The following is a 12,875-nucleotide window of genomic DNA, read 5'->3' as shown; positions in this document are numbered from 1 at the left end:
CAACCTACCATGAACATTTTTAACCATCTTGCTACACTAGCTCTAAAAATAAATCAATTAATCCACATGAAGGGGCTGATGAAGGATTTTCAGAATTTTTCCCAGCTCTAAAATTCTAAAATAATATGAAAAATGTGAAATGTTATGCAATATATTCTGAAGTCAAAGAACAATGCCTTTGCGTAGCAGTCACGGTTTGTGGAGCTTCATGCCTCAGCATCCCATCTAGTGAGCCTGATACCCAAGGTTACCCATATAGATCACATACCCCCAAGACAAACACTGCTGTGTCCCCGCCATCAGACCACTGGAAACCCTTTCAGAAAATAGAGTAATGACATTGGTTACAATGACGATCCAGGGCACATGTGACTTCCTGCTGTTTTCTCCTTGCCAGATGTGGAAACGAATGTCTTAATGCGGTGAAATGTTGGTAATTGCCAAAGATGACTATTGTAGCTTTTTTCAGAAATAAGGACTCATTTTTAGAAAAGAAAAAAATTAAAAAGATTGCATAATGGCTCAGTGGAAATTCACAAGCAGGCAGGCAATACACACACACTGGATGCTTCTCTCTGCTGTAGAAAAGAATGAATTTCAGATTAAACACTAGTTTTATTATGTTCCCAGATGGCAGGCCATCTTTATGGAGTTTAACTTTTTTAACAAATTGTGTATCGAATAAACATCTCTAGAGAGTCTTTCATGAAAAATAGCAAAGCTAAGAAGTCTTGATGGAGTATTTAATATAAAGGGAGTGGCATGAGCAAAGGTTATTCATTAGTAGCAGGGAAATGGAAAAATAAGAACTGATGAAGGTCATCGGCATGGGAGTAGTTCCCCTCAACTTGCAGGATTCTGCACGAATCTGGGCCCTCTCCTTTCTCTCTGATCCCCCTTTTCTTGGCCACCTCCTGCTCTTGCTTCTCTCTCTTCCACCATGTGACTCACCCAGGGGCTTCCTGAGATCGATTTGCTGCTCTTACTGCTCTCTGCTCTCCTTTGCAGGGATCCATATCACTGCCCTATTCCAGTTTTTATTGCCATATGAAATATAACCTATATGATTTATGGCATATATAGTTTGCTAGGGCTGCCATAACAAAATATGACAAATTAAGTGACTGAAAGAGCAGAAATTTATTTTTTCACAGTCCTGGAGGTTGGAAGTTCAAGCACAAAGTATCAGTACGTTTGGTTCTTTTGAAGGTCTCTTCCTTGGCTTGCAGGTGGCTGTCCTCCGCCTCTGTCTTCACATGGCCTTTTCTCTATGCACCCATGGCCCTGGTGTCTCTTCTTATCAGGACACGAGTCCTATTAGATTGGGGCCCCAATCTATGCTAATTACTTCTTTAAAGACCTAGGCGGTGGAGGAAATGGAGAAGTGGTGGACAAGGAGTCTGAGTTCTGGAGCTTTATTCTCCCCCATAGTGGCTATAATAATCATGGTTAATAATAATACATTGTACACTTGAAAAGGGCTAAGACAATAGATATTAAATGTTCTCACTGCACAAAATAATAACGATGTGAAGTGATGAATATGTTAATTAGATTGATCTAATCATTTCATGCTATATACATATATCAAAATATCACAGTACGTGCAGTAAATATATACTACTTTTATTTGTCAGCTACTCCTTAATGAAGCCTGGGTCAGGGGGGACTTATCTCCAAATAGGTTATGTTCTCAGATACTGAGGGTTGGGGCTTCAGTATATGGATTTTGAGGGAATACAATTCAGCCGGAACATGGCACTGTCCTGCTTACCTGGAACTTCTCTTTTATGCTCTGGCCTCTTAGTTTTTGTCACTGAATATGTTCACATCACCTTATTTAACAAATTTATTCAGTTATTTAACAAGTGATATTTTGAGGAGTCTTTTTGTGGCTGCCATCATTTTAGATGTTGGGGATGCAGTGGTGAAGGAAGCAGATGGAAACCCCTGCCTTCATGAAATTGAATTCTAACAGTAAGAGGCAGACAAAATAATAGGTTTAAATTAAATGCATAATTTGTTAGATGGTAAAACACGCTTAGCAGGGAAGGAGGATAGGGAGGGCTGAGGCAAGAGTGGCAACCGTAAAAATGATCATCAGTGAAGGTCTTGCAGAGAAGGTGAACTGATGGTGGCATCTGAATTAAGACTGAAGAAGGCGAGAGAACAAGATTTAGAATTGGGGTTTGAGATCTTTGCAAGAAAGGCAGGAGGGGATTTTTTTTTTAAGTGGGCAGAAGGATGCCTGATAGAAAGCTTAGCTGAGAACTTAATCTGGAGATACTAGTTCTCCAGTACAAGTTTTTACAGCCTCAAGTTCAACATGCCAAAATCTAACCTTGTCACCTGCAGAAACAGCCCAGTTTCTTTCATTCAATGACTCTTTGTGTGCCCAGTGCCAAGTACCAGGCCGGGTCCAGGCCAGGTACACACTGTGTGCCTGTCGGATGAACAAGTGAGCCTCTGCTCTGGGCTCTAGGAAAACAAGGATAAATAAGAAAGAGCTCCTCCCTAAAGAAGCAAACACCTTCAGGGCAAAGACAGCATCTTAGACTGGATTCCCCCAGATGCAGTCCCTGAGTAACCAAGGGTTTGGGTGCAAGTCATTTATTTGGGAAGTGAAGAGAAATACTGGTAGGGGTGTGAGGGGGTGAGATAGGAAAGGTAGGCAGCCAATTAAAAACGACATTATCAAGTCAGCTAGTGCTGTGGCTAACTGGAGCTTTATTAACCTGGGGAAACTCCAGGGGCCATAGAGTCACAGCTCAGAATTACCCAGCCCAAGGGTAGGGGAGTGGAGGCCTTGGCTGAGGTCTAATCCTGGAGGGCACTGGCTTCCTGAGCTCCAATAGCAATAGAAAGTCCTCAGGCAGCTGGAAGGTGTGCACTGAGAGGATAATTGGAGAGTGGGACGTGGGTGTGACACCAATGGTCTTGCACTCAAACCCTTATCTATGGGACTGTATCTGGGGGAATCCAGTCTCAGACCCACACATGTGTGAAAAAGCAAATACAATGTAATGTGACAAGTTGCTGGCAGGGCTCATCTGCTATGGACCATATTGAGTTAGCCGTGGGACCTAACGTGTAACTTGGCTCAGCCTATATGTAAACAAACATTTGTTAAATAAATGGACAAAGTGCTGCAGGAAATACAAAGGAGAGAACACTATTTCCCCAACACTTTTGCCACAGACACTGGCTGGTGTTTTCCCTTTCCCTTCTTTTCCCATGCGGACCACACCGCCCGGCCTCCTCTGCAGATAAGTGGGGCCACGGGACTGAGTCCTGGTCAATGGGATGTGTTCAGAAGGGATGTCCCCACTTCCAGACCAGGCCCACTAAACCCTCCCAAGCACAATACTCATGACTTCTCATTTTCTGGCTGAATGGAGCAATCTCTGAGGCCTAGAGGGGAACGCAGCCAGGAGATAGAAGGACACCCGGTCCCCAAGCTTGCTACTTGGAGGAGAACATTGTCATCAGGAACACTTGTGTTGAGTGCTTGTTGAAAAAGAAGTCAATCTATTTGGTTAGACCACTGAGCTTTAGGAACTGTTTGTTATAGCAGCTAGCCTACCCTCATCCTGTGGGTACCCTGTATATATGTGTGAATGAATGCTGATGAGAACAGATTGTCCATTTCACTCTACTCAAAGTTGGCAGTGCTAGTAGAAATGCCTGAAGTTGGTGCATCCCTGGCAATAGCAGAAGGGAGAGGTGAAATGACATGAATAACCAACTTCATTTCATTCCTAGGGTTGCCCAAGGCCAGCCCTGCTATCAGCCCTATAAGCAGAGCCTGTCTTATTTCAATTCCTTCTGCAGAGGTGTGTGCCTGTTTCCTTTTATCCGATTCCCAATATAAATGGAAAAAATCTTGGCCTCCTGCCTGCATAAAATTACCTCTCATGCACCTGACGGTTATTATTAAGTTACCTCCTTCACATTTTCTCCCAAGTTCTCCTTTCATTTCATAAGTCAATATGGAAACTAGCTTTGCAATTTCAGCCCCTTGGAAAATTAAGCAGCTTTGTAAAGAAGCAGCATTGTAGGAAAACCAGCAGCTGAGTCTGAGCCGATATGAAGTGCGCGGTTTCTTCCAGAACCAGCTAGCTGATCTTCCTTGCCTCCCTCTGGAAGAGGGAGGCTGAGGCAGGCCACAGCCTAGAGATTTCTTTTTTTTTTTTTTCTTTTTTTTTTCTTTTTAGACAGAGTCTTGCTCTGTCGCCCAGGCTGGAGTGCAGCGGGCGATCTTGGCTCACTGCAAGCTCCGCCTCCCGGGTTCACGCCATTCTCCTGCCTCAGCCTCCCAAGTAGCTGGGACTACAGGAGCCCGCCACCATACCCAGCTAATTTTTTGTATTTTTTTAGTAGAGACAGGGTTTCACCGTGTTAGCCAGGATGGTCTCGATCTCCTGACCTTGTGATCTGCCTGCCTCGGTCTACTAAAATGCTGAGATTACAGGTGTGAGCCACCACGCCCGGCCTAGCCCAGAGATTTCTAAGAGGAAGAATAGAGCTTAGAGAGGGAAGTATTGGGCACCGACTTTGGGCACCACTGCACTTTATACTCTTTTCATCTTACTTGATTCTGGCAACTACTCTGTGAGTAGGTATTATAATGGTCATTTAATAGATATGAAGACTGAGAAACAGACAGATGAAGTCACCTACAAAAAGGCACACAGCTAATATGGGAGTCACAGTGGGAACCCAGTGCTCCTTATTTCCGCTATGACATTGTCTTGCTGCCTTGAGCTAGTTGCATACTGTTATGGATTGAGTTGTCCCCACAAGAGATACTAAAGTCCTGACTGTGAGTACTGTAAATATGAGTACTCTGGAAATACAGTATGACAGATGATCAAGATGAGGTCATTAAGGTAGGCCTTAGTCCAAGGTAACTGGTGTCCTTATAAAAAGTAATTTGAGCCAGGTACAGTGGCTCAGGCCTATAATCCTAGCACTCTGGGAGGCCAAGGCAGGAGGACTGCTTGAGCCCAGGAGTATGAGACCAGCCTGGGCAACACAGGGAGACCCTGAGTATACCAAAAATAAAAAAAAATAGCCGGGCATGGTGGCACGTGCCTGTGGTTTCAGCTACTCAGGAGGCTGAAGTGGGAGGATTGCTTGAGCCCTGGGATTTTGAGACTGCAGTGAGCTATGACTGCACCACTGCATGCCAGCCTAGGTGACAGAGCAAGGCCCTGCCTCAAAGAAAAGAGACAGAGAGAGAGAGAGAGAGGAAGGAAGGAAGGAAGGAGAAAAAGAAAGAAAGGAGAGAGAGAGAAAGAAAGAGGAAAGAAAGAAAAAGAAAGAAAGAAAAAAAGAAAGAAAGGGAAAGAGAGAGAAAGAGAGAGAGAGAGAGAAAGAGAAGGAGGGAGGGAGGGAGGGAGGGAGGGATGAATTTGGACAAAGACACACACAGCTAAAAGACGACGTGAAGACACAGGGAGAAGATGGTCATCTACAAGCCAAGGAATGCCTGCAGCTACCAGAAGCTAGGAGAGAGGCTTGGAACACACCCTTGCTCGCAGCTCCCAGAAGGAATCAACCCTGTTAGCAGCTTGATTTTGAATTGCTAACCTCCTGAACAATAAATCAATACATTTGTGTTGTTACAGCCACCCAGGTTGTGGCACTTTGTTACGGCAGATACAGGAAATGAATGCACTTCCCACAGTGGAGTCTCAAGTTTCTCATCTGTGTAGTGGAAAAAGGAACAATATCTCCTTTGGGAAGTTTTAAGGTCTGTTGAATGAAGTGATACTGCACCACTTCCAGAAGAGCTCAATAAATAAGAGACGTTATTAGCAACCTTATTCTGCAGGAAATACTCCCCCTTGGACATTGCAGAAAAAGCTACCGCGTTTCTGCTTTGTTTTCTGTTTTTGTTTTCTTCTATCTTCAGGAGAACATTTTCTTACTCTCTGGGGCTGCCTAGTTTTCTATGGAATTTCTTTCATAATGTAGGATTAATGAACAAAATGAAGATAATATTATTTATCCGACAGATTCAGGCGAGAAATAAAGCATATATGTTAAGGTTTTTAGCAAAATGTCACATTCTGTTCAGCTGTGAAGGAACATGATTATCGGACCCCACATTCTGTGTTTTGCTGATGAAATGTTTATGACACCGTGACCCCAGTGTGTGGCCTCAGAGCAGGTGTCACTCCACGAGACAAAGTCCAGCCACCAAAAATTATTTTCAATAGAACCCAAATTCTTTCCTTTGTTTCTCCAGTGCAGTGAAGCCCTCCTTTTCAGTCTTCTGAAGCTCTCCTTTCTAGTCCCACATTCTTTAAGACGAACCTCCTTCTGCCTTTTCCACTGTTCCTCCCTCTCTCCCTTGCCTCCTTTCCTCCCCATCCACGTATGTTTTCCTTTCCCTGTTCCCGTCATGTATAATAGAAGTTAAACAAGCCACCAGGCAAAGGTGGAAGAAGGGAGAATACTCCACCCTCTTTAGCAGCAGGAGGAAGAGGGAACACCGAGAACATTTGTGTGTTCATAATTTTTGTTCCATTACAAGGAATAGGTGGCTCTCAAGCTACAAGGTAGGGCAAGGCTGTTTTGATGAAAGGAACAATGTTAAAAGCACAGTCAGTAAGATCTGAATTTCGATCCCAAATCTGACAGACGCCTACTGGGCATGGCATTTAACTTCTGGGAACCTCTACAAAATGAGGATACAAACGCACATTTCACAAGGTAGGCTGAGGATCAAATGAGATAGCAAGTGTAAATCACTCGTGGTATCTCACCATAGTAAACAAGAAAGACTCAGAGGATAGCAATGGAATGCAAATTTTTAGACCACACATGCACCCCCCAACTTCCCACAAGGAAAGAGGGAGTTTCCTTCTCTCAATATTAAACAAAAATAAGTAGGCTTTACTCTGAATCAATTTGGGTCACTTGCCCACATCTGGAACAAATACTGTTACTGGGAGGAAGCTTTGCCCTGGTTCCTGCCATCTCTGAGCCATCATTAAGACTGCCTTGGTCCAGTGAGGCTACAGCCCTGGGGTGGGAGTGTGCCAATAGAGAAGGGGAGGAGCAGTAAATAGAATTCTCCCTACACTTCCCTCTGGTCAGTGAGGTGCCCCGGCCCTCCCTGTTTTATTTTCATGGAGTATGAGGAGGAGCACAGTGTTAATTCCAGATCTGAAAGGCTGTTTAGAAAGTTGTTTATCTAATCAGCTATTTACAAGCCAACAACCCAAAGAAACTGTTTCTTTCCCATCCAGATCTGGTAAGTCTTCCAAAGGAAGCTTCTCTGCGTCCCTAGGCCTTTCTCCACAGCTCAACCCTGCTCATGGCAGGCAGAAAACTCCCACCATGAGTGACAATAGAGACTCATATTTATAAACTACTTTGCAATTTGCAAAAGGCTTTCACATCTGCTATCCCACTTCATCCATGAGGGATGCTGGGGACGATGCTGGTTTGTGGATTTCAGAACCATATTGTACTAAGGATGGAAAGAAAGGACTCTGAGGAGGAGGTTCTATGAGGCCAGGGTGGTTAAGGCTTGCAAGGAGTGTGGGGTTAGATAGTTATAAGGGACATTATAGTTTCTGTCTACCCACCAGCCATGTCACCTTTTGCAAATGGACCCCATGTCTTCCTTTGGAGTATCCAGTATCCCCTACAGAATATAGCCTTGGGTCTTAGTAGTATTGTTAGCCAAGATGTGCATTCCTGCTGACTCCAAATGACCCCCCACCTATGAAAATCCATCTAGGTTCTCACCCTTTCTGGAATATGAATTTTGGTCAGAAACACAGCCAGAAAAGGGCATTCTGAAAATCCTTGACCTTGGCTCTGAAGGAGCCAGCTTTCCCCCTGAGCTTCCTGGGCCCAGGGGGAAATCAGATTCCATGAATAGGTGCTCGACATTGCACACGTAGTGGGCACTGAGCTAAATAGTCCCTGACTGTCTTCTCATGTTAAATATCAGCCAGGCAGAGATGCATATTCCCATTAGTGACATGAATGGAAAACAAACAGAATAAATACCTTGAGATATTAAATGACTTAACCACTATCACTCAGCCCATACGTGCAGTTCGACTTCAAGGCCAGGGCTCTCCCCTCACCAACATGACTGCCCTAGGCTTTGCTTTTCTAATACTATCTCCAATTCCTGCCTTCGTCTTACTAATTTCCACCCTCCCTGTGGCTCACAGCCCTCCCCATCCTGAAGGTGGGAACCATTGGTTTTTCATCCTCCACAGAGGAATAGTGTCAGACACACGGATGGGACTTGATCAACACTTCTCAAATAAATAAGCGCATACATACAGAATCAGTTGACTAAATATGTGAAGGGAATTCTGTCAAAAATATTTTAATTGATATCCACATATCATAAAACTCACCATTTGAAAACAGTTCAGTGGGTTTTAGTACATTTACAAGTTTGTGCAACCATTACCACTCTCTAATTCCAGAACATTTTTATTACTGTTGAATAGTAAGAGTTCTTTGTATATGCTGGATGTTAGACTCTTATCAGATACATATGTGCAAATATTTTTGTCCCATTATGTGGGTTGCCTTTTCACCTTGTGGATAGTGTTCTTTGACACACACAAGTTTTTCATTTTGACGAGGTCCATTCACGCATTTTTGTTGTTGCTGTGTATGCTTTGGTGTTATAGGTAAGAAAACATTGCCTAGTCCAAGGTCACAAGGATTTACACAAGGATTTCTACATCTCTTCTAAGAGATGTATAACTGTAGCTCTTACATTTAGGTCTTTGATCCATTTGAGTTAATTTTTATATGGGGTGAAGTAAGAGTCCAACTTCACTCTTTTACATGTAGAAATGAGACTTGTCCCAGCAACATTTGTTGAAAAGACTATTCTTTACTTGTTGAATGGTCTTGGCACTCTGGGTAAACATCAGTTGACCATAGATATATTGGCTTATGGCTTATGTCTAGAATCACAGTTCTATTAGGTTGATTTATATGCTTATCCTATATCAGTTCCATACTGTTTGTAATACTTGAGCTTTGTATCATGTTTTGAAGTAAGAAAAAATTTCATTCTTTTTCAGGAGATTTTTGGCTCTTGCATTTCTACATGAACATTAGAAATATCTTGTTCATTTCTGGAAAAAAATAGTTAGAATTTCACAGGTATTTCATTGAATCTTCGGGTCAACATGGGGGAGTATTGCTATCTGAATAATATTAAGCCTTCCAATTCATGAGCATGGGTTATCATTGCATTTATTTAGGTTTTCTTTAATTTCTTTCAATGATATTTAGTCATTCAGTAAACAAATCTTGTATTTCCTTTGTTACATTTATTCCTAAGTATTTTATTTTTTAGTTATTATAAATGGAGTTGTTTTCTTAGTTTCATTATTGATTGTTCATTTCTAGTGTACAGAAATATAATTGATTTTTATACTGCTATTGTATCCTTCAAACTTGTCTATTAGCTCTAATAGTTTTCTATGGGTTTTGTACAAATCGATGTAGTTTTACTTTTTCCTTACCAATCTGGATGCTTTTTATTGCTTTTTCTTGCCTGTTTTCCTGGTTAGAACTGCCAGTAAAATGTTGAATAGAAGTGGTGAGAGCACACATCCTTATTTTATTCTTGATCTTAGGAAGAACATTTTTAGTCTTTCACTATTAAATATGATATTAACTGGATTTTTCACAGATGTGTTCATTCATTATCTAATGAGATAATCATGTTGTTTTTGTCCTTTATTCTGTTAATTTGTCGTATTACATTTATTGGTTTTCATAAGTTGTACTAACCTTAAATTCCTGAAATAAATCTCACTCAGGCTAGTCATGGTGGCTCACGCCTATAATTCTAGCACTTTTAGAGGTCGAGGCAGGAGGATTGCTTGAGGCCAGGAGTTCAAGACCAGCATAAGCAACATAGCAAGACCCCCCTGTCTCTACAAAAAATAAATAAAAAATCTCAGTTATAATAGGAATCCTTTTTTGTATATCACAATCATTTTTGTATGCTGCTAGGTGCTGGCATTCAGTTTGCTAGCATTTTATTCAAGATTTTGCGTCCGTATTCATAAGGGAGACAGGTCTGTGGTTTTCTTTCTTGTGATGTTTTTGTCCTCTCTTGGTATCAGCATAATATTGGCCTCATAGAAAGAGGTAGGAAGTATTTCCTCCTTTTTCACACTTTGGAAGGACTGGTGTTAGTTCGTCTTTAAACATTTGGTAGAATTCACCAGTGAAGCCATCTGGTCCTGGACTTTTCTGTCTAGAAAGATTTTATAAAATTACTAACTCAGTCTCTTTAATTGTTATTGTTCTATTCAGATTTTCCATTTTATCTTGAGTCAGTTTTAGCAGTTTCTGTGTTTCTAGGAATGCTCTTATTTCATCTTATTTGTCTAATTTGTTAGCATAGCATTGTTTTTAGTATTATTTTATAATCTTTTTTCTGAGCACCGCTTTTGCTGCATACTATTTTTGTATGCTGTGTTTTCATTTTCGTTCACCTATAAGGGAAAATTTAATCCACTAAAGTTACTTACAAGATTAGATAAATGACTGCATGCCCCAAAGAGCCTAGCTTTTTCTAAACCAGTATTTCTATAACCACTTCTTGTAGAGCAGTTAAGTTTGGTACATTTACACTATAGAAGACAGGCTTATAGAAAAGATTGAAGAAAATGTATACGTATTGATTTGGAAAAGTTTCCATAGTAAGATAAATGACAAAAGCAAGTTGTTCAACAGTTATGTAGAGTAAAACCTTGCTCTGGTTTTTGAAGGCTGTGTTATATATATTCTTGTGGAGTCACAGAAATGTCTAAAATGATATATAAAAAATTGACTAATGGTGTCTTTATTGGGAGGGAGAGTAGGTGATGAGAGATTGTACTTTGAAATAGAGTCTCATGAGCAGATATTACTTGTTTTTGTAATATTTTCTAAATAACTTCACCACACAAGTCAGATATAAAAATAGTTTTATTAAAAAAAAAAAGCAAAGGGGACAAACAGTGAATTGCCCATCCCAGTACTATTAGAGGCATAAACACAATAGCTAGGTTTGGCGAGAGCCCTTCCAGACACTTTAATAACTTCTGTAATAATGAAAAGAATTCATAAACAGTAAAGTTCTTTTCCCTGTGTTCCTTTCTTGAACTAGCTCATATAACTTCCAGTGTTACATCCCTGCAGCTGTTTCAGCACAATTTCAGTAGACATTTCTTTTTGTAGCAAAAGGAAAAAGGGGTTAACATATTTCTGAATAGAAACATTCTTGCTAATTTTTTCCTGTTTTTATAAGAGGATTTAAGAATGTTGCTCTCCAAGCATTTTGATGTGCTTCTCTCACTACGAAAGAGTTGAGAGACTCATCGGCTGACAGGCTCCATTAGAAAGGGGGTAAGGGCCTGGGTAAACATATCAGATTCCCTGTGAAGAAGACTTTGGGTTTATATAAATTGATCTATAAATTGGAGCATAGGATGGGCACCAAAGAACTGCCATTGAATGATATTTGCTGCCATACCAGAAAGCCTTTTAATACAAATATTACTGAACACTTCATACCTACCAAGCACTATTTTAAGTGCTTTGCATGCATCAACTTATTTCGTCTTTACAACAACCCCATAAACTGGGCACTATTGTTATCTTTGTTTTTTCAGGTGAGGAAGCTGAACTGACTTTGGTGACATATATTCCCCAAGATCTGACAGCTGATGCGTGACAGAGCACATATTCAAACCCAGGTCTGTACGGCTCTAGTCTCCTTGTTCTTTCTTAGACATTGCACTAACTACTTCTAGAGAGAATCAGAACATAGATAAAGGATTGTGAGATTTAGCAAATAAAAATACAGGAAGCCAAGTTAAATGTGAAGTTCAGACAAATAACAAAAATGTACTATAAATATGTGTCATGCAATATTTGGGACGTACTTATACTGAAAAATGCCAATTGTTTATCTGAAATTCAAATTTAATTGAGTGTTCTATATTTTTAAATCTCACACAGACACTAGCCAAATGTCTTGGGGTTGGAGAATAATGTGGGATATTGGGATAAAAATTGGATTTTGTTGGCTGATGTCTACTACTTGCCCTGTTCTCTGCGGTTTTTTTTTTTTTTTTGCAAAGAGAATAACACATATAAAGAACAATAGCAAATTAGAAAAAATATTATACTGCTTATTGAAAGTGGAACAGGCATCCTATATTCTCACCATTCCCCCCACCTCCCCACTTTCCTCTTTGAACCAAAAAAAAAAAAAAAAAAATTAAAACAGAGCTTCAGATTCTCCCTGAATTGGAGAACAAAACTCAACACTGAGGTATAAAGGGCTCCTGCATTCTTCCTGTTTTCAAATCTTGGGACCCTTAATAAGCCACTCTTGCAAGTAGGAGGGAAGTGGGCTTTAGGCCGGGTCAGAGGGAAGAGGGCTGGCTGGGACTGAATGGGTACTGAGCCCCTAATATACCTGTGCCCCACTGGAGAGATGCCAGCTGTCCTAGCCCCAAGAGGCAAGTCTTGCACAGGTGACTTTGACAGAGGGAGGTAGAAAGCAGAATAGCTTTTCTGACACTTGGTGGCCCTGATCCCTCCATTGGCCAACCATATTCCTGTAAAGGTCTTGATATCTGACCAAACTGGCCATTTTTCTTTCTTTGGAGTAGCTGGGGTAAGAAAAGGAAGGTAGATGGGTAGAATAGGGGAAGAATATAGGGTATTGGGTAGAACAGGTGGCATTTCTCTCTGTAAAACTTGCCACATCTCATCTGGTAATAAAGTTAATCTCTTACAACAGCATCATTTTTTACACTTTACAAAATATCTTCACTTTATCCTGCAAATTGGCTATTGATTTGTACTTA

At 40.9% G+C, this 12,875-nt stretch overlaps 1 long non-coding RNA gene across 2 annotated transcripts in view; it reads left to right on the top strand.

The window, feature by feature from the left end:
• Positions 1-12,875, top strand: part of LOC103785313 (uncharacterized) — a 487,514-nt gene that overhangs the window by 244,379 nt on the left and 230,260 nt on the right. For both annotated transcript variants that reach the window (XR_008625483.1, XR_010112248.1), the window contains exon 3: positions 11,670-11,753. This is a non-coding gene — a long non-coding RNA (uncharacterized LOC103785313). The remainder of the gene's footprint in view (positions 1-11,669; positions 11,754-12,875) is intronic.

The sequence above is a fragment of the Pan paniscus genome, chromosome 4 (assembly GCF_029289425.2).
Source record: "Pan paniscus chromosome 4, NHGRI_mPanPan1-v2.0_pri, whole genome shotgun sequence".
Lineage (NCBI taxonomy): Eukaryota > Metazoa > Chordata > Mammalia > Primates > Hominidae > Pan > Pan paniscus.
Note: the sequence above shows the minus strand (reverse complement) of the source record. Positions and strands in the feature narration are given on the sequence as shown.